The sequence below is a fragment of the Thalassophryne amazonica genome, chromosome 6 (assembly GCF_902500255.1).
Source record: "Thalassophryne amazonica chromosome 6, fThaAma1.1, whole genome shotgun sequence".
In the NCBI taxonomy this organism is placed as follows: domain Eukaryota; kingdom Metazoa; phylum Chordata; class Actinopteri; order Batrachoidiformes; family Batrachoididae; genus Thalassophryne; species Thalassophryne amazonica.
In genome coordinates this window covers 48,493,080-48,515,786 of record NC_047108.1, presented here as the reverse complement: position 1 = coordinate 48,515,786, position 22,707 = coordinate 48,493,080, and the positions used below count along the sequence as shown (strand labels likewise).

At 39.9% G+C, this 22,707-nt stretch overlaps 1 protein-coding gene across 1 annotated transcript in view; it reads left to right on the top strand.

Moving 5' to 3' along the window:
• The first annotated feature begins 701 nt into the window (after positions 1-701).
• adnpb (activity-dependent neuroprotector homeobox b) overlaps positions 702-22,707 on the top strand; it is a 56,615-nt gene continuing 34,609 nt past the window's right edge. Inside the window, exon 1 of the mRNA XM_034172136.1 lies at positions 702-1,051. The gene's annotated coding sequence lies outside the window, so the exon portion shown is untranslated. The remainder of the gene's footprint in view (positions 1,052-22,707) is intronic.

Below are 22,707 nucleotides of genomic sequence, written 5' to 3'. Positions count from 1 at the left end.
CACTGAGGAAACAGAACATACTGATGAGAAATGGGCTTCTACAACATATATATACATCCATATATATATATATATATATATATATATATTCTTTGTTATTAATCTATTTACTGCACTTAGGAAATTCCTTTTTTAAAAGTATGGTTTTTGCAACGAATTAAAAAGATTATAGTAACACAGTTTATGTATTAATTATAAAAAAAAAACTTACACATCACATTTTAGCTTAGTATAATTTTATGCAATAAAACCACTGGTAAATGGTAACATGTATATTTTTTAATTTGTTCTTTTCTGGTTGAAAAAAAAAACTTGCTCTCTTTGTTTTCATATGCTGTTATTAGTTTTTAAGACCACCAAAAACAAAACACACACACACAAAAAAGTTTTAAGAGGAGGCCGCATTGCGCATGCGCATACCTCACTTGCACCACCATCCACCCCCACCCCCCTCCCCAGAAGTACGCCCGCTATCGGTCATATCCAGCAACTACCTCGCTGGGTTGTTTACCCCACAGGCTCATTGATCAAGATTACAAGCGTCCTGCAGCCTTACAAAGATGGATTTTGTATATTTGACTATACATTTGCTTAATTGGCTAAATTGACTTACAGACCAATCAAAAGTTAGGTTTCGCCGACTGTGGCTCGCGAGCGTCTCTCGATATATGCTAATTACGGATATGTCACTTCCGCCTGTTTTATTTGCGCCATTTTGGAGAGCAGTTTCTAGGCTGGATGTGTATTGTCTGTCAGAGGATGAGCACAGCCTTATTACTGACGGCAGCGGAGCCAGACTTCAGCTCGTTTATTTGACGGAGCGGAGACTCTAGCGTTTACGTTGTTCACAGCAGAGCCGTGTCTGTCCGTCCTCGAGGCTTTCGGCGTTTACCGAGCGGGGAGGAGCGGTCGGTGTGTCTCGGTCCCTCAACCGGGCGGCTGCTTCTCTCCCCTCGAGGAGCTAACGGTCTTCTAATGATCTGAAAAGTGAAAGTCAGCCATCCTGAGGTGACACATTTCACTCAGACGGGAGCACTGGATGTGAACACAGGTAAACCTTAAAATATTGTCCACAAAGCTGCAGTTAGCTTCGGCTACCTGCGGTAGCCAGGGTAACTTCTCCAGCCTTCTGTTTAACGTTTCAGGTCGTCAGAGTGAACGCTTGTTTATTCTTTTTATAGGTATGTCTGTTTACACGAAATTGTCGCTCAGGAGGATGTGCATGATTGTGAACGTGGGTACAGGTTAACTAGTTGAAGTCCGTTCATGGTTAGCTTAGCGTGCTAAGCTAGCGCGGTGTGTCCCATTCTTTGTCAGCGACTCCGATTCGGATCTGAATCTAGATCCTGCCAGATGCCATCAAAGGATTCTCCTGTCACATTTGTGTCACGTCTAACTTTATATATATATATATATATATATATATATATATATATATATATATATATAATTATAATTTTTTTTTTCACATGACAAGAAATGATGCCAGTTGTGTGCAGAGTTTTGTCTTTGACCAACACATACATATGCAAACATATTGACTAAATAGTCAGATGTCCTGTTACTGTTTCTAATCATCCAGGTGAAGTGAGATAACCTGTGTCCTCATACCACGTGTTTGATCATCATGGTTTTCTTGATCTTACCACTTATTCCTCTCATTAAAGCTGATGATTGGAGACAGGTGGTCAGATTTGTAATGATTTTCAACTTTTCCTCTGTCTGTGTGGATGCTGATATGACCAGAAGCTGGCACATGTTGTGAGCACACCTTGATTGAGAGGTGTAAACAAGTCTATCACTTTTCATGAGGCAGCCAAATGACTGAAATCTGTTGTTGGCCTGTATTCTTTGTCATGCACAGTTTAAAGAATAAACCTCAGTTTTCAGCCATCAGTCTTCAGAAGAGCTCCTGTGAAGCCTTCCCTTGCATTTTCTCTCTTCCTTCTCTCCCTCCCTTACCTCCTACACAGCTTATCCTTGGCTTTTTTTTCTCTCGCTCGCTGTCTCTCCCTGTCTTCCTCCCACCTCTGTCTCCCCTGTGCCTACCATGGCCCCCTCTTTGCTCACCCTTTTCTCTCCCTCACCCTCTTTCCTCGGTCTCTCCCTCCCCACTTCTGTGAGCCTTTCTGTTCGACCTCCCTGCCTCCTCATCCCCTCCCCCTCCACTTCCGTTGCTCACTCTGTTCTCTCCTTTCCTCTCATCTCTCCCCCTCACAGTCCCTCTACCCTCACTTACTCACCCCTTTCCATTGCTCCTCTTCTAACCAGCTTCCTCACCCCATGCTCTCCCACATTCCCTGATCTGTCTTGCTCCTGCTGTCCCTCCTCTTCCTCCCTTCCAGCAACCCTCCTTCCTCTCCTCCCATCCCTCCCCTTCTACTGCAGACATATTGTAGAAGCTGCTACTTACTCAATAGGAGGCGCCATTCTGTGATGGTACTGTGAGGCAGAGAGGAAAGGGGGGGAGCAGAAAGAGTATAGGGAGGCTTACATAATGAAGCAGCCCTTCTCTAGCGCCACCTACAAGCAGTGGGAGTAAGCAGAAAAGAGAGACGGCCTGAGAGGGGAAGTGGGTAAGGGTGTGTCTATCTCCTTCAGTCTTGCATATTTACCTGCACAATACTGTGAATGTGAGGCACATAAACACTGAGCCAGTGTTTCTTCACTTGGCCAACAGCTGGTGGAACTACACACAGGTCCACTGTCTGTTTTTCTAAAAAGTCAGGTGTTAACAGGAAGTCCGGGGTTATGTTGCTGTCAGGTCCAACCAAATTAGTTTGTCAGTAGCTTGTTGCTTGTGGGGATCCATGGGCTCTCGATTGGGTAGTGTTTATAAAATGGGTAACTGGCATGTAAGGGTGGTAATACATTAAGCAAAGCTTGTATAATGAGCTGGAATAACATGAGTCCAGAATGTTTTTAGAACCTTTGACCTCAACCATTTTTAAAACAGGAACTCAACCCTTTTATTTCCTGTTAATTATGTCATTTTTTTAATGTTAATTTGCTGTCTTAATGTTTTGCAGGAATGGTGTGCGAGTCCAGAAAGTAGTCAGCAACATTCATTTGTCAGTGTGGTTGACTAATATCCATATCTTCTCCAAAAATATTAGTCCTATCTAGGTATGGTCATTGATAAGATTTTATCTGTCGATTCTGCTTATCGATCCGATTCCCTTATCGATACCTCTTGTGAATTTTGTACTAAAAGTAGGCTTTACAGGTTTTCTATGTATTTCATTGAGTCTTAAAGTAAATAAATATGAAATTGGTCACTGTATCCTTGATCTCTGGACATAAATAAAAATAAACAAAACGGTGTTTTACTTTGAATTTATTAATTCCGACTGGATTCTATCATTCTAACTTGACTCGGCAGAGAAATGCGCAGCGTTTGGAGCTGTGTGAACAGAACGGAGGACGATACTCGTTTCTTTCACTCAACAAGACAGGAGTCCCAGTTAGTAACTTTAATCCGCACAAAAGTGACTCACAATTTCACATATTCACAGGGATGAAAGTGGTGAAAAACAAAGCTAAAAACCCAAAATTACCCCCCAACACTACGTGCATGAAAATGTTTGAATTCTAGAAGCTCTGAAATGCAATCTGGGACTACAACCCCTGGCAAAAATTATGGAATCACCAGCCTCGGAGGATGTTCATTCAGTTGTTTAATTTTGTAGAAAAAAAGCAGATCACAGACATGACACAAAACTAAAGTCATTTCAAATAGCAACTTTCTGGCTTTAAGAAACACTAAGAAATCCATATTTCCATATTTTCCATATGATTCCATATTTTTTTCCCCTCTGCTTGGTCTAAAAAAGTAACCGTTACTGACTGCCACAATTTTTTTTTTCCTGATTTCTTAGTGTTTCTTAAAGCCAGAAAGTTGCCATTTGAAATGACTTTAGTTTTGTGTCATGTCTGTGATCTGCTTTTTTTCTACAAAATTAAACAACTGAATGAACATCCTCCAAGGCCGGTGATTCCATAATTTTTGCCAGGGGTTGTATTCCAGACAACTGCAGTGAGTGCAGCATTCATTTTGGTGAGAAAAACACCCCAACTTTCCTTATTCAAATTCATTCCAGTAGTATTCTGCTCTTACTAGGATGCCGCAGTTTTCTAGCTTGGCAGATAGCTCTGGAGGAAATCACTGATGAAATTAACACATTGAAAATGTGGTTTGATCAAAACAAATGTCATTAAATTTAAATAAAACAGGGATGAAGTGGAGGTGTAAGTCACTAGGTGTTCACAGGAAACACTTATTTATTTCTGTATGTATTTATGTATGTCCATTGTTAGTTGGTTTTATATTTTCTGTTTTTATTTAGGTTCTTTTTGTCTCTTTCTCTAAAATTGTATTAATCATTAGATTAGTTATTACTGTTATTGTTGTGCTTGCTATTAATATATAAACAAATAAATTTAAAAATTACAATTTGTAATACATTTGACTCTTTTACGTCAACAAACGCTTGACGGCTGCACCTGCTTAATGCTATCTTTAACATTGAAAATGCCATAGACATGCTAACGTGTTAGCATCGGTCCCGTTTTTAAGTTATAAAATACATCTATCAACTGTTTCAGAAGACCATAACAGGTTGGTTTAACGTAAAAAAGGTAAATAATACTCACAGCCATATGCTCTTTAGGGTTTTAGTGGGGGAAAGCGAAAGAAAAAAAAATCAACGAAGCAATGATCGAAGCACTGCTTTGATCTGCGAATCACTGCTTCTATTGGTTCAAGGTTCAAAGCAAAGCCGCGCTGCAGAAAAGTTGATTACAGACCCGCTGCAGGGTCTGTAATCAGTGTAGAGAAATTATAATTTTCCTGACAAACACCCTCCAAAACAACAGTCACTCTGAAGGACCGATAAGGGAATCATTAAGTAAAAAGGTTATTGATGTCGGTGGGTCGAATCATTTCTTAACGATACCCAAAAGGAACCGGTTCTCGATACCCATCTCTAGTCCTGTCAATGTTCTCTTTTCGCATCTTTCATCCTTGACCCAAAATACAGAAGCATACCAAACGGCAAATGTCAGCTGTCCACAGTTTGTCTTTGATTGAAGTTGCACACATGGCTGCTGTAAGCAGGTGCTTTTAATTTGACAAATAAAGACAGTGGCTGAAGACATTAGAACTACTACAGTTTACACTCATGGTGCCAACATGAGGCTTGACTCACTTGTGGTAAGAGCAACATAACACTTAATTACTAAATGGACTAAATCAATTGAAGTACAAAACAAGTCAGTAACACTAACAACACTGTTAAACTAACATGAACCGCATTGTGCTGCAGTGCACCATCGGAGTTTGGGGTTTTGAGGTTTTAAATGTTATTATTGTCTATTGGTTGCTGGGTAGCTAAAATTGCTAGTTTCTCCAGAAATATTTGTTCTACGATCTTTCCGTTTTCGCAGCATTCATCCTTGACCCAACATACATAAGCATACCAAACGGCAAATGCTAGCTCTCCCCGGTTTTTGCGTTATCAAAGCCATACACATGCACACACACAGAGAGGCCACATGGCTATTATAATATAGATTCTACATCTGTAACCTCTGGGTGCTCCAGTTTCCTCCCACATTTAAAGACATGCAGGTTAGATGAATTGGAAATTTGTCCAGGTCTCCCTTGCAAAAGAAATCTATATGTCAGTGGGACTAACCTGGTTAAAGAAAGGTTAAATTAAAATGTAATTATTCATATTTATCAGAATTTAAAAAAAAAAAATAAATCCCCCCAAATACATAAAGGTTTATTTTCCCCATCTAAGTGCTGTAATACTCTCTTTGATGTGTGATGCGAGTTTGGTTACACTACAAGCTGTAAATAAAAAGTTGAGTTTTATTCACATTTATTACAATAGAAAAAGTCCATGAAATTATATAATGGTATTTTCCTCAATCCTAAGTTCTGTAGTACAACCAGAGGGAGTTCATTGATGTGTGATGTGAGTTTGGTGGCACTACAAACATAAATGTGACTTTTTGGAGTTTTTTTATCAAAGCATTTCCTTTTGCCATGCTAATTTGTTGACGGTCCTTGAGTGCCAGCTGCATGTCAAGATCAATGTCATTCACAAAGAATGGAGGGTGTCTCATTTGGGGGGGGGGGACTTGATTTAAAACAGTGATTCGCTTTGAAGTTATTGATTCCAGAATTATCTATCTTTCCAACTTCGGCAGAGAGCCACAGCAAATCCCACAGCACCTACACAGAGTGGAGGATATTATTATTATTATTATTTTCCTTTCCATGAGGGACAGTAACTTGAACTGGTGAACTGGGAGATATTGATGGTCCAGTCCACGCCAGAGAACTGCATCGTGGGCTGCCTCACAAAAAAAAGGCACGTTTAATTGAGGAACGAATAAAAACAACCGCTAAACTGTCCCCACTCAAACAATGCCCTGCGGGCACAGCGTTCTGCCGCTCTGTGCAACGCACTCACTGGTATGGAGGTATTTCTAAAATTCATATCATAGGGAAAAAAAAAAACACCGATATTCGGTATGAACCGGTATACCGCCCAGCACTACAGCAAACTATAATAAAAAACTGTTTTGACACTTTATAAAGGTAATATGAGGTCTTGTGTGAAAGGCTGTAAAACCAAAATGTTCAAACACTAAACACAAGTGCACATTTTGAACAATATATACAAAATGGTCTATGCGTTTTGTTGTCCATTGATATGGTAAACAGTGCTTTACACAGAGAAAGCAACAGAGTTAATCCAGTAACATTCACATGCAAACTAGTGGAGCAATCCTGATAGTTACACACTTTGTTTGAGCACGTGAGATTGTCATCAGAGGCTCTCCGTGTGCTCCTGCTTTCACTGATCGCTGTGCGTAATGGCGCAGGGCGCACCGAGTATGTACTAATAGTATATACTCATTTGAGCACACAGGGGGCTATTCAAATGAGCCAACTAGTAACACATCACTCCTGAAAACGATTTTGGCTTTTCACGTGAGGTAAATCTGCCCTACGATTGGATTTTGGAAAAACGTGACGGTGAACCAATTCCAATTGGACACTCACATTGCGCACGTCATCACACAGCTTCTACAACCCCTGGCAATAATTATGGAATCACCAGCCTCGGAGGATGTTCATTCAGTTGTTTAATTTTGTAGATAAAAAGCAGATCACAGACATGACACAAAACTAAAGTCATTTCAAATGACAACTTTCTGGCTTTAAGAAACACTATAAGAAATCAGGAAAAATAATTGTGGCAGTCAGTAACTGTTACTTTTTTAGACCAAGCAGAGGGGAAAAAAATATGGACTCATTCAATTCTGAGGAATAAATTATGGAATCACCCTGTAAATTTTCATCCCCAAAACTAACACCTGCATCAAATCAGATCTGCTCGTTAGTCTGCATCTAAAAAGAAGTGATCACACCTTGGAGAGCTGTTACACCAAATGGACTGACATGAATCATGGCTCCAACACGAGAGATGTCAATAGAAACAAAGGAGAGGATTATCAAACGCTTAAGAGGGTAAATCATCACACAATGTTGCAAAAGATGTTGGTTGTTCACAGTCAGCTATGTCTAAACTCTGGACCAAATACAAACATGGGAAGGTTGTTAAAGGCAAACATACTGGTAGACCAAGGAAGACATCAAAGCATCAAGACAGAAAACGTAAAGCAATATGTCTCAAAAATCGAAAATGCACAACAAAACAAATGAACGAATGGGAGGAAACTGGAGTCAACGTCTGTGACCGAACTGTAAGCAACCGCCTAAAGAAAATGGGATTTACATACAGAAAAGCTAAACGAAAGCCATCATTAACACCTAAACAGAAAAAAACAAGGTTACAATGGGCTAAGGAAAAGCAATCGTGGACTGTAGATGACTGGATGAAAGTCATATTCAGTGATGACTCTCGAATCTGCATTGGGCAAGGTGATGATGCTGGAACTTTTGTTTGGTGCCGTTCCAATGAGATTTATGGGTGATTCTTTAACTACGGGCACTATTGGCATTGTAAATGTAATTTCCACCACACCATTGCCTTACAATATAAAGTGCCTTGGGGCAACTGTTTGTGATTTGGCGCTATATACATGTGCTCTGATGTCACTGTTTATCGCCATAGAAACTACCCAAACAATCTTTCATACAAACTGTTTAAAGGGACATTACAGTGTTGTAGTGGAAATTACGGCAATAGTGTAGGACAACTACATTTTGTTTAAAAAAAAATCACAACAGTTGTATGACATTGAATACCCCAATTATGTTTTGATTATTTTACTGATATTTTATTCAGAGATATTTTAAAACATTAGAAAAAACGTTTTTTTACCATTCATTTTTATCATTGAAGATCAAAAGTCTGGGTGTGGGACAAGCACAAAACAGCAATATTTGCATATAATGATGCTGAAAAAAGGTGAAAAAGTCATCATAGACTACTAGAACAAATTTCTTAACACACTTTCATTGTAAAGATAACTATAAAAGTGTGAAATTTCCCCTTTTTTCTGTTTTTCATACAATATGATCAAAGGACATAATAAGTGCCCTTAGTCTAAGAATCACCCTTATAAAGATGACTGCCTGAACAGAACATGTAAATTTCCACAGTCATTGATGATATGGGGCTGTATGTCAGGTAAAGGCACTGGGGAGATGGATCATTAAATGCACTTGTCAATAAATGCACAAGTTTACGTTGATATTTTGGACACTTATCCCATCAATTGAAAGGATGTTTGGGGATGATGAAGTCATTTTTTAAGATGATAATGCATCTTGCCATAGAGCAAAAACTTTGAAAACATTCCTTGCAAAAAGACACATAGGGTCAATGTCATGGCCTGCAAATAGTCCAGATCTTAATCCAATTGAAAATCTTTGGTGGAAGTTGAAGAAAATGGTCCATGACAAGGCTCCAACCTGCAAAGCTGATCTGGCAACAGCAATCAGAGAAAGTTGGAGCCAGATTGATGACGAGTACTGTTTATCACTCATTAAGTCCATGCCTTAGAGACTGCAAGCTGTTATAAAAGCCAGCGGTGGTGCAACAAAATACTAGTGATGTGTTGGAGCGTTCTTTTGTTTTTCATGATTCCATAATTTTTTCCTCAGAATTGAGTGATTCCATATTTTTTCCCTCTGCTTGGTCTAAAAAAGTAACCGTTACTGACTGTCACAATTTTTTTTTTTTCCTGATTTCTTAGTGTTTCTTAAAGCCAGAAAGTTGCCATTTGAAATGACTTTAGTTTTGTGTCATGTCTGTGATCTGCTTTTTTTCTACAAAATTAAACAACTCAATGAACATCCTCCGAGGCCGGTGATTCCATTATTTTTGCCAATGGCTGGCTCGAACGTCTGCGGAGTTAACTATTCAGCAAAAAAAAAAAAAAAACTACGTTTCTATCTCATATCGTTCAAAAGTTATTTATAATTTAGTAAAGCTTGGCCTTAGCCATCGTATACAACAGTGTCGGCCCCAGAGGGTTAAAGTGGAAGGGGGAGGTGTTGGCTTTTTAAACACATGGAACGCACTAGACTCGAGGATTTAGTACTGCTATAGCGGACTGATGCAGAAGGTGGCAGCAATGCAACAATAAGGATGTCGGCTGCCATCAAACACCACAGAAGAAGAGTGTGTTTGCTATATATCACAGGAGCACGTTTTGAGGTGTGAGTGCATTTCTGCATTCACAGAATGACTCAAGAAACCACAAAAATGCATAAAATTGTTTAATTTACTCATTGTCAGTCTGGGTAAATCGTCAGACTCGGACCTTGTGCAGCTAATCTCTCTCGTAGCGGAGCATGTGCGAGACAAAAACACGTTTTTTTGTCATAAGAATAAGAAAGAACTTTATTAATCCCAAAGGAAATTTATTTTGCCAGAGTGCCGAAACCATAAACGGCAAGCACGGTGAGTGGTCAGAGCTATCTGACTGCCAGCTAGCTCTGGCATAATGTGAACTGAAGAATAACTGATAAGGGAATCGTTAAGCAAAAAGGCTATTGATGTCGATGGATCGACTCATTGCTTATCAATTCTTAACAGGAACTGGTTTTCGATGCCCATCCCTATTAACCTGTTGTTTTCAAATTTTCATGTTTTTTTTTTTTTTTTTTTTTTTTTTTTTTTTTAAGTTGGAACTGACCTTGCATCTGTGGACATGTGGGAGAAAGTGTCTTTTTATTTATTTTTTCTTGTGGAACCCGTCTCTCTCCCTTAATTCTTCGTCATCTAGCTTCCTACCAATTCTTTAAGCATTTGTTTTTCCTGGCTGTTGCCTGGGTTTTGGTGGTTGTAATTTACAGGGCTGTGAAAACTACGTGGATCCGCGGGATTCCGCAGATTTCATCATGGGGAGGGGGTGGGGTGATAGTGATGTACTCTTTAATCGTGAACATCACTGAGTTTTTAAAATGCTTATCGCAAAGCGTTCTCTTTTTTTACGACATCATGTAAGTTTTATAAGTCAGCGGACACTGATCTGTGTGTTACAGACACAAATCAGTTTCCTCAGATCCACAGAGTTTCGCCAAGGAAAAATGCCACTCAAAGCGTAGCTGTTACGACAGTTGTCGTAAAGCAGGACTGGTTGGTTGCTGCGGCGACGCTGTGTGGCTCCTGTGCGACGCTTAAGCTAAACTTAGCATGTGGACGTCCCAAACTTTTAGAGCTTTCAAGTTTTTAAAAGATTTGTGCAGCATGTCTGTGTCATGGACTTTCGCACAGAGAGAAGATGGCGAGAAAGACTGTTTAAAAAAGTCTTATAAGGACAAGAATCCGTGGAATTGTCACTGGCTTCATCAACACACCTGAAAGATAAAAGAAACAGGAAAAGTGAACTGTGCCCTCTCAGGAAAACACGGTAAGAATTTTTTTCTCTCCCTGGAAAATAAACATTCTGCTGTTCAAACTGGATTTTAGACAAGATTGTGACTTTTTTCACTAATCTAGACTTTTTCATTGTAAAAAGACATTGTGGCTTTGAATGGATTTAGGCTGCATGAATTTACACAAGAATATGTGACTTTTTACTACAAGGTATGTTATTGATATTTTACCATGATTTTCCAAATATTCTACAAGCTTTAGCTGTGTTTTTGAAATGCTGTAACAGTCTTTTCAGTCTTCATCTGAGTTAATGCATAATTTGGTTTACAATTAAAAGGAAAATCATTCCAGGTCCTACTTCCACGTCATATTCTGTTATTTCAGCATCATCATTGATAGGTCAAATAAAAGGTTGAATATAGGATTATTTAAATATCCACTAATTTTGAGATTTGTTCTTCCAGGAGATGCTAAAAAAGTATCATTCCTAGACCCCAGCTCCTGGGGAGCTGTACCCCCCCCCCCCCCCCCCCAAGACCCCTTGCAAATTTTCCTCGGATTTCACAATTTTCATTTCACAGCCCTGCATTGAAACATATTTGAATTTCATTCATTCGAAGCATTCTGTTTGTGGCGTCTTTGTTTGTGTCCCACGCCAAGAATTTAAAGATGCTCACGAAGATTGCCAATGGAGAAGGCTGTATGTACACTCCACTTCTTTCAAGTATATTGGTTGTTTTCAAACCAACACGGTGCATTACCGCCACCAGCTGTTGGGTGTGGAGCATTAATGGATTCTCACTCACTCATCTTCAACTGTTTATCCAGGATCAGTTCACGGGATTAATGGATTGTGATGTATGCTGTATTAATAAGGAATTGTGGAGATGAGGGAAAAAATGTGGGGGAAAATTACACTGAACTATATTCTCTTGAATAACCCGTTCAGTACATTTCTTTCACCTCAAATCTCGTTTCCTCAGTGCAGCGTGTGCAAGACTGTGGGAGTGTGGTGCGAGACAAAACAAACATGGAGGACTTGCTGAAGCTTGACACAGAGATGTGAAGAAATTTGACTTCGCCACTGGGAAAAAAAATAGTAAAACAGAATTTTGCAAATATTTGTAGTGGCCCAAGCGGGCCATCATTTTATAAATTGTAGTGTCCCGACAGTGGTCAAAATCGCCGCCAGGTCAACGGGCAAATGGCAATGTCGAGCCCTGGATGATTTGATCAAAGCAGTCAGAATTGTATGTTTTTCTGTAGTTCTTGCTGGCATTCGAAAAGAGTAGCGGCCCGTTACGCTGCTGCCTGAAAAAAATTATGCTGCAGTTGGGCTCTTACGTTGTTTTCGACGGGGTGTAGCAGGCAAAAGATCATTTCTCTACATTGATTTTGGACTTGCAGTCATAACTCACCTTTCTGCTGACTAAAGTTGCTAACTAAGACTTTTCTATTGTTGCGGGCATGAAATGAAAATCGTCCGCTATTTCACACAGGACAGTTTTTATTCATTCCTCGTTAATGTGCCTTTTTCTTCGGACAGCAAATGACGCGGTTCTCTGTTGTGGACTGGACCGTTAATATCTCCCACTTCGCTGGTTCATAAACTGAAGTTACTGTCCCTCATGTAAAACAAAAAAATAAAATAATAATGATATCCTCCATGTGTTGTTGTGGGACTGACTGATCAAACATCGATCCTCCTAATGTTGCCAAGTAAAGTTAGAAAGAGAGATCATCGAATCAATAACTTCGAAGTAGGGCTGCTTCGATTAGTCGACCAGTCATGATTACGTCGACTATCAGAATCATCGGCAACTAATTTAGTTATCACTGTTAATTTTTTACAATGTCCAGTGTTTTACCACCCTCAAACGAGATTGCGGTGCCCAATTAAACACGAGAAACATGCAATGCAAAATCTGCAAGGCTGAACTTGCCTTCCAAGGCAAGTACAACAGCGATGCAGGAGCATCTGAGAAGGAAGCACGTTGTGGCTGATGCTGACGAAGAGGGACAGTCGTCTCTGTAAACGAATTGGCTAGTTAGCTGCTAACATTAACATCTATAGTGAGCTACTTACTTACATTAATAGCTGTAAACATTAACAATGAAAATTTAATTAGGCTTAGCCCACATGTTATGTGCTTGCTGTAACGTTATATAACGTTACATTTCCTATTCAAATATGACATTACTGTTGTATAACAGTAATGTCATATTTGAATAATAAATGTGATGGCGCAAATGTCTTATAACGCTACATTACAGTGCTGCCGTGGAAGGCAATTCCTGCCACGCAGATGTTGCATTACATGTTTTTCTCTTTAATTTGGTTAAAATGCTCCCAAACTTTTGAGCTCCATTGCTTGTATTCTGTTGAGATGAACTACCCGTCGAGATGAGCTCCACTGCGCGTGAGTAAACATAATGCCTGGCATTCACGCCAAAGAGTTCAAACTTTCTCATCAGACCAGACATTTTTGTTTTCATTGTCTGAGTCCTTCAGGTGCTTTTAACAAACTCCCGGTGGGCTGCCATGGGCCTTTTTCTAAGCAGTGGCTTCTGTCTGGCCGCTGTACCGTACAGGCCTGATTGGTGCATTGCTGCAGAGATGGTTGTCCCTCTGGAAGGTTCTCCTCTCTTCAGAGGGATGCTGGAGCTCTGACAGAGTGACCATCAGGTTCTTGGTCACCTATCCAAGGCCCTTCTACCTCGATTGCTCAGTTCAGGCGGGCGGTCAGCTCTAGGAAGAATCCTGGTGGATTTGAGCTTCATCCTTTGACATAGGATGGAGCCCACTGTGTTCATTGGGACCTTCAAAGCAGCAGAAATGCTTCTGTACCCTTCCCCAGATTTGTGCCTCAAGGCAATCCTTTCTCTGAGGTCTATAGACAATTCTTTTGCCTTTGAGACCTTATATGTAGGCAGGTGTGTGCCTTTCCAAATAATGTCCGATCAGTTGAATTTACCCCAGGTGACCTCCAGTTAAGCTGTAGAAACAGCTCAAGGATGATCAGTGGAAATTACTTATGTACATGTGATTTCTTAGTTTTTTAGTTTTAATAAATTTGCAAAAATCTAAAAAAAAAAAATCACATTGTCATTATGGGGTTTTGTGTGTAGAATTTTGAGGAAAATTTAATCCATTTTGGAATAAGGTTGTAGTGTCATAAAATGTGGAAAAAGTGAAGCACTGTGAATGCTTTTCAAATGCACTGTAACTGAATCCCAATTCACTAAATCTATACACATTTCCTCTCACTTTTTCATACACGCAGTGTTAGAGCGAGCAGACAGTTAGCACTGTTGCAGTGGTGTACTGCATGTTTTTAATGTACATTCACATTGTCCTCTTTAAATATACAAGTCTATTTTATTAACACAAATTGTCTATACGTACACCTCAGCCTTACTCTGTTTCATAGCTTGACACAGCAATAATCACCATTGCACCCGCAGTGCAAGTTTTAAAAACATTTTTAACTTAAGCACACTGTCAAACCACTAAAAAATAAAATTTACTCAACAGAAGATTTTGTGTGAGGAAAATACCTCAATCAAAGCACTCTAAATGCAATAAAATGGTTACTGCCATCCAAATGAATGGCTATTTGGCTGTATATTTCCTTGGTGTGGTTAAGAAAATATTTCTTGCCAGGCAGTTGACTGGCTGCTCGCCTACTTGCTATTTTCCTGAAAAATCTTCACATTATTAGCATTTTAAAAATATGGATAACTGTAACTACAGAATGTTACGGTTCAGTAGGTTGCTATTATGGTGGTGATATGACGTCCTCAACCTAACCTTATCGCCCAAATAAGCCAAATCTTACAGACACATGAACTCAAAGAAAAGTTGAAACAAGAAATGTTGGTTGATATGAAGGGAGTTTTAAAAAAAGTCGTCTGTCAGACAATCGAGCCTCTGTCTACCGCATGACAGGCAGGGATACTTAGCACTATGCTAGCAAGGAGCTAGCAATACACACAGAGTCAGAGAACATCAATTATGGTGGCTGCCGTCAGAATAGTCACAAGATTTAGAGTTACGGCTGCTATAACTGTAACCACTTTGTTTTAAAAAGACACCAGTGGCATCTGCAGTCAGAATACACTAAAGAATGTTCATGTCAAAGGGTAATGCTGGTGTGATAATGATGGGTGGCACTGTTCGTAGTACAAAAGTGACCCTTAAGTCAGTTTTCCATGGGCAGTTTTTCTCCCATAATGATACAGGCCTGGTGGGCCACCAGGCCAAGAAGAACCACTGCCAGCCCAGAAATACATTTTTTCCAACACGGATGACATTATGAAAAATGCCAAATAGCCATTCATTTGGAAATCAATATTCATTTTCAAACTTAACACTGCTTTCATCAGCTCTGCAGCACTATGTGAGGTGTACGGTATTAATTTAGTCTTAAAAGTCATGCGCATAGAAATGATGAAATGTGAGAACAATATCAGTAAGTGGAAAAGAATAGTGGCAAAGATGGATTGTAGCTCTGTGCACAGAATTGCTGTCTTGTGAGCATGGAGCTATGAAAACGCTGACATTGTTTGACATTTACTAATTTGTCAAATTGAATTTTGACTCTTTAAAGCCTGGGGCAGTAGCTGATGTCTCTTCTTCTCCCACTGGTCACAACTTGGTCATGACTTTGCGAAAGCCCAGTCCTGACAGTAGCAAACGTGCTAAAAATTTGTCAGAAAAACTGCCTTTAAAATACATAGTGGGATATTATTGAAGAAGAAGCAAGTCCTATATAGGCCACAATGCCTATTGGTGTCTGTGCTTGTCTCCAGATTCCATTATGTGAACAGGATGAGAGTCTACAACTACCCTTGGGGTGGGACACCAGTCACATGCAGGTTGCATCCCCAATGCTGGTACCCATTTACAGCTGAATGGCCTGAGACAGTGTAGTGAAGTGTCTTGTCTGACTATAGAAACGGATAATATGACAGGGAATCTAACCTTGGTTGACATTGGTAGCCCAACTCCTTACCCACTAACATACCTGCTCTGCATATACAGTTGTATGCAAAATTTTGGGCACTCCTGATCATTTTCATGATTTTCTTTTATAAATCATTGGTTGTCTGGATCAGAAATTTCAGTTAAATGTATCATATAGCAAACAAACACAGTGATATTAGAGAAGTGAAATGAAGTTTCAAGTACAGAAAGTCTGCAATAATTATTTAAACAATTAGGCAGGTGCATAAATTTGGGAACCCTTGTCATTTTATTGATTTGAATACATTTAGCACTAATTATTGGAAGACAAAATTGGTTTGGTAAGCTCATTGACCCTTGACCTCTTTACACAGGTGAATCCAATCATGAGAAAGGGCACTTAAGGTGGCCATTTGCAAATGTTTCTCCTCTTTGCATCTCTTCTAATGAGTGACAACATGGGAGCCTCTAAATGACCTGCAAACAGATTGTTCAACATCATGGTTTAGGGGAAGGATACAAACACCTATCTGTAATTTCAGCTGTCAGTTTCCACTGTGAGGAACATAGTGAGGAAATGGAAGACCACAGGCTCAGTACTAGTTAAGGCCCAAAGCGGCAGGCCAAGAAAAATCTCATAAGTTGAAGCGAAGGATAACAGTCATAGTCAACCCACAGACCTGCTTCAAAGACCTACAACATGTTCGAGCTGCAGACAGTGTCTCTGTGCATCGTTCAACTATACAGCACACTTTGCACAAAGAGATGCTTGTATGATGCAGAGGAAGCCTTTTCTACATACATGCCACAAACAGAGTTGCTTGAGGTATGCTAAAGCACATCTGTACAAGCCAGCTTCATTTTGGAATAAGGTGCTGTGGACTGATGAAACTAAAACTGAGTTATTTGGACATAACAAGGGGCGGTATGTATGGCAGAAAAAGAACACAGCATTCCAAGAAAAACACTTGCTACTTACAGTAAAATTTGGAGGTGCTGTGGGGCTGTGTGACCAGTGCAGGTACTGGGAATCTTGTTAAAGTTGAGGGTCACATTGATTCTAGTCAATATCAGCAGATTCTTGAGAGCAGTGTTCATGAATCGGTGACAAAGTTGAAGTTGCGCCGGGGCTGGAACTTTCAACAAGACAATGACCCTAAACACTACTCAAAATCTACTAAGGCATTCATGCAGAAGAACAAGTACAACATTCTGGAATGGCCATCTCAGTCCCCAGACCTGAATATTATTGAAAATCTGTGGTGTGATTTTAAGTGGGCTGTCCATGCTCAGAAACCAACAAACCTGAGATGTGTTGTAAAGAAGAATGGCCCAAAATACCTTCAACCAGAATCCAGACTCTTATTGGAAGTTATAGGAAGCGTTTAGAGGCTGTTATTTCTGCAGAAGGAGGATCTACTAGATATTAAGGTTTTTGTTTGGTTTTTTTTTCCCTGTTGGGGTGCCCAAATTTATGCACCTGTCTAATTTTGTTAAAAGAATTATTGCACACTTTCTGTAAATCCTATATAAACTTGTCAAATATCAGTGTGTTTGTCTGCTGTGATATATTTAACTAAAATTGCTGATCCAAACAACCAATGATTTATAAAGGAAAATCATGGAAATATATTTACACATACAAACACATTCACACCTAGTCAATTTAAAGGGCATATTGCACTCCAATCAACAGTCTCTTAAAAAATTATATACTAGATTTTGAATCATTACTTCCAGCTCTTTAACTTGTGCGAGTCCTGATGTAGCTGATTAAAAAAAAAAAAAAAAAAAAAAATAGCCATAGAGCATCTGAAAAATGCACACAGATTCTGAGCTATTTTTAGCCATAAAAGTGACATAACCTCAGGTGCTGAGTATTGGCTTCATGAAGGTCACTCCACCTGTGTTCACTTCATGATTTACACCAATACATGGCTTTCAAATCAAATTCTTGTATTTTGTGATCAACATATGGCCGTCTCCGCCTTTTTGTAACCTCTGATGTATTGAGACAAAAAAAACAGCAACATCACATATGTCTCAGGAATACTGAATTATCGAGATTACATACCGTGAAAGTGGTCTCTCTGATTTCCTTCCTGCTGTGTTCACATACAGAGCCATGTAAAATTACTGTTCCACTGTTAAAGGCCATAGTTCATAGGTGTCAAACTGATTCCAGAAAGGGCCAAGAGGGTGCAGGTTTTCTTTGTAACCACCAACTCCAGCAGGTGATTTCACTGAACATCACTTTGAGCAGATGGGAAGAGTTCATCAGTGAAATCACCTGCTGGAGTTGGTGGTTACAAAGAAAACCTGCACCCTCTTGGCACTTTCTGGAATCACTTTGACACCTATGACATAGTTCATGAACTTGTCATCAATTTTGACATCCTCTGTACCGCTTAAGGGAACTAAATGACACTTAAAATCCAGCCTCAGTGTACCATGGCTTACCCAAAATTGTATGATAGCCATCCCAGGGTGTTGGCTATAGCCAGGTAGAGGTCAATGAAAGGTTACACAGAGGTCAAAATTTAAAAATGGTCCAACCATGTTGAAACGTTTATCATGACTCCAAAAAGGTATAGTTTAGACTAACTATGACTGACTGTTATGGAGTAAAAACAACTTAAAAATTGTGACAAAGGTCCGTTTCACTTTGTACAGGGGTCAAAAGTTAAAGTTGCTCCAATTTAAGTAGAATATTATAGAATATTATTAATATAAAAAATGGTATTTGCAAAGCATGCTCATATTATGACAATAAAACTGTAATGCAACAGATTTTTATGAAGTAAGGTCCATTTATCGTGATCATGAGTCCAAAGTGTTTTCTGTGGTTAAAAACATTTTTATTTTAAATCATCAAATACTTGAGTATCTGCACCATATTGAAACAGTTTAAAATAAATATTATACCACTTTTGTAAAATATGAATTCAATCTTTTTTTTTATTTTCAACAAAATTACGGTTTTATTTGGTTATTATAATTTCTGGAAATGAATTTATCTTTAAATTTTAAGAGTTTGTTAAAAGACAAATGTACATTTATCTGTGGGGTGCTCTGGGGGCTTTTAAGTTGAAAGTCTCTGTATTTTTCTAAGCCAGGCTGTGATGTCATTGGAGCACCTTTTCAGGCAGATTATTTTTCCTTTATGTCCAAAGTCCTCTTTTTAGTTGGGCACAAAAGCTTCAATCTGCTGATGGTGAGTGGTTTGTGTTGCTGTATATTACAAAATACGAGGTCTGTTAGAAAAGTATCCGACCTTATTATTTTTTTCAAAAACCATATGGATTTCAATCACGTGTGATTACATCAGACATGCTTGAACCCTCGTGGGCATGCAAGAGTTTTTTCACGCCTGTCGGTTACGTCATTCGCCTGTGGGCAGTCTTTGAGTGAGGAGTGGCCCACCCTCTCGTCGATTTTTTTTTTTTTTTTTTTTTTTTTTCTTTTTTTTTTTTCATTGTTTAGGAATGGCTCAGAGACTGCTGCTTTGTTTGATAAAATTTTTTTTTCAAAAACTGTAAGGCACAACTGAGTGGACACCATTCGATAAATTCAGCTGGTTTTCGGTAAAAATTTTAACGGCTGAGAAATTTTAGTCTGTGTCGCTTTAAGGACGGCCCATGGCGCCTGACGACGATCTGCGCTCCGAGGCGGCGGCGTCTCGCTGTTTCAAGCTGAAAACTTCCACATTTCAGGCTCTGTTCACCCAGGTCATCGTCAGAGAACAGAGAAGTTTCAGAAGAAGTCGGCATGAGGAGTTTATGCGGACATTCCACTGTTAAAGGAGATTTTGTAATGAGAGAACGTGCGGGCAGATTCGCATGTCGGGCCACACCCGACCGCGGGGGGGGTCGCGACAGGAAAAACACCTCCGTTGGAAACCTTAACGGACAAGTTGGAACATGCCCAGCTGTTAATTTCTCAGATACTCACTTGTTGAAAGCCATCAAAAGCCGCCTGAATTTTACAAATGGTTTTCAACACGGAGGTGTTTTTCCTGTCGCGGTGCAGACGGATTTGCGGCGGCGTCACGGAACCGACTCGGCGAATTTGCCCGCACGTTCTTTCATCACAAAATCTCCTTTAACAGTGGAATGTCCGCATAAACTCCTCATGCCGACTTCTTCTGAAACTTCTCTGTTCTCTGACGACGTCCTGGGTGAACAGAGCCTTAAATTAGGAAGTTTTCAGCTCGAAACAGCCAGACGGACGCCACCTCCGACCGCGCCGCGCCGATCCGCTTTTTGAGCTGTCCTTATAGCGAAAGAAACTCCACAACCTCTCATCAGCTGTTAAACTTTTCACCGAAAACCAGCAGAATTTCTTGAATAGTGTCCACTCGGATATCCCTCACAGGTCCTGAAAAAATTTTGATAAAGCAACGCGCGCCGTCTCCAGCAGCGTCTCAGACAAAGGATTTCAGCCGAGAGGGCTGGACCAGTGCTCACTCAAAGCCTGCCCACAGGCGAATGACGTCACCGACACTCGTGAAAAAACTCACGCATGCGCACGAGGGTTCAAGCATGTCTGGTGTAATCGCACGTGATTCAAATCCATATAGTTTTTATAAAGCTGTCGGTTTCTTTTCTAATAGACCTCGTAGTTGTTAGTTTTTCAGAGAAACACATTCCATGAGGAGGGCTTTATTAGCCCCAACAAATGCTGGGATGAGGAGCTGGTATAAAGAATCACTCTGTTGCTGTTTGAAGATGCTATGCAAACATTGTGGACTCAGTCCACAGGTCTGTCGAGCCATAGAAAGCAAATGTGCCAAGTTTTTATTATTATTCTGAGCCACAGATATCGTACAAACTCATGTTACTTATTGAATAACATGATTTTATAGGGCGCTATGATTTATTATCGGCCCTCCATCTATGGTTCATGGCCCGAGGCTTTGGGGCTGGAATAGAATCTAAACATTTTCATTTCAATTTATTGGTTTATTTGACAGGGACAGTGTATATTAATGAACGTACAATTGTTTATAGACTGTGTGTGTGTGTGTATCTATATCTCTATATCTATCTCTATATCTCTGTCACACAATTTAACGTAAATGCGCCGGATTTAGCACAGTGCTAATTTCCGTCTGTAGTCCCCAGACATAAAACATAAAACAGAGTATTTAACAAGCATAAAAAACACATTGATAATTTGCAATATAATAGTGTCATATTTTAATGTAACCCAGAGCCATCTAAAAGAGGAGTTATCTGTTGCGGTCAAGGTGGGGGTTAAGGTGATGTTGTCTCAATATAAGGTGCTGAGGTAGAATTCAGTTGTAGGTGTGTACAGGTGCAGTCAGTTTTGCTAAATTAAACTGCTTTGTCGCAATGGTAAGGTGCTAGATACAACTACAGTATCTCTTTAAAGTGCTGGTGTGCATAAGCTTACCTATGTGTTGTTGTGTGCATGTATGTGAAAGTATATTGTTTCTGCATGTCTTTGACTAGTAAGGATTGCAGGATTGGTTATCTTTCAGTCATGTTTTAAGCTGTGTCTTGAATGAAGCAAAAAAAAAAACTGCCCATAATAGAGTACATTTTGAGCAAAGGCAGTTTTTCTAAATTTTCTGTCGCAATCACTCCTTGCAGAGATCTGGTGTTCGTTTCATTGTTGCTTTTCCTTTTAATATAGTTCCTCAGAGGAAGTGGGGCCAGATTGTGTAGGAACCTGTACACAACACATTTTAAACAGCATGAAATTCTCAAAACTAAGAGTTTATATTTTTCTAAGATTGGACAGTGATGAGAAATCTGTGTTTTGTTTTTTGTTTGTTGTTGTGTTTTCCAATATTTTTACGGTTTTTTTGTACAATTGTTTGATTGGTGTCAGTTCGGTTGTTCCTGCAAAGGACCATGTTGTGATGCAATGTGACAAGATCATGCAGTGTAAGAAAGATTTGGCTGCATCTGTTGTAATAAACTGTCTTATTTGTTTGAAATTAGATTGAACTTTACAGTGTTAAGGTGCATGTACACATAAGCAAGATGCATTACGAATGTCATTTTTCTGTCATTCATGACACATTCCTGACATTCTTAACGTGACTTAACGCATCTGAATAGGTTTCTAGTGCGTGTTGGTGCTTGATATTCTTGATATTCATGGAACATGTTTTTGCCTGTCAAAAAAATCTTCCATGAATGTCACACACCACCCTCATTTTGTCTCACGTCATGGAGGTCGCAACTGAGTGTGTTGATCCGTCTTGAGAAGTAGTGATCCTTAATAGAACGTAACAGCGTTCGTAGTGGTTCCTGTGATGGTTCTTGGAGCCCAAACTGTCACGCGTTATTACGAAATGACACGGAAACTGTCAAGTTTTGACACCATTTGTAACGCGGCGTCACATTTCACTGCGCGCCACGACAAATCACTTTTTTGTCACATGCACGCAATTAAACTCGGCTCCACAGCGTTCAGTTTGATGCAGTATGCCAACGAGGAACAGTGACACAGTCAGCCAAGTGTTGTTCCACAGTTCCTGCTGAAGCTCCTCAGGGCGCTCCTGCAGGTGTTCCACCTGCTGTTGTAACCGATGAGCGGGAGAACGAGTCTGAACCAGAGGATACTCACGTGCAGCCAGACATCTTTGCACCTCCTCCAGTCCGGCGGAGGAAGAAACGTGCGCACAATTAAACCCTGCTGCACCACATTCAGTTTGATTGCTGACACCAAGTTGGCTAAAAGTCTCATTTCAGTGCTCTTCAGCACGTTCCTGCTGCATGTGCCTGATGTTTGGGAAAACACAAGAGACGAGAGCCGCGTGAAGCCACACATCTGGCTCTGTCCGTCTCCTCCTCTCTGCACCACTCCATGGAACAGAGCCCAACTACGCATGCAGTCACA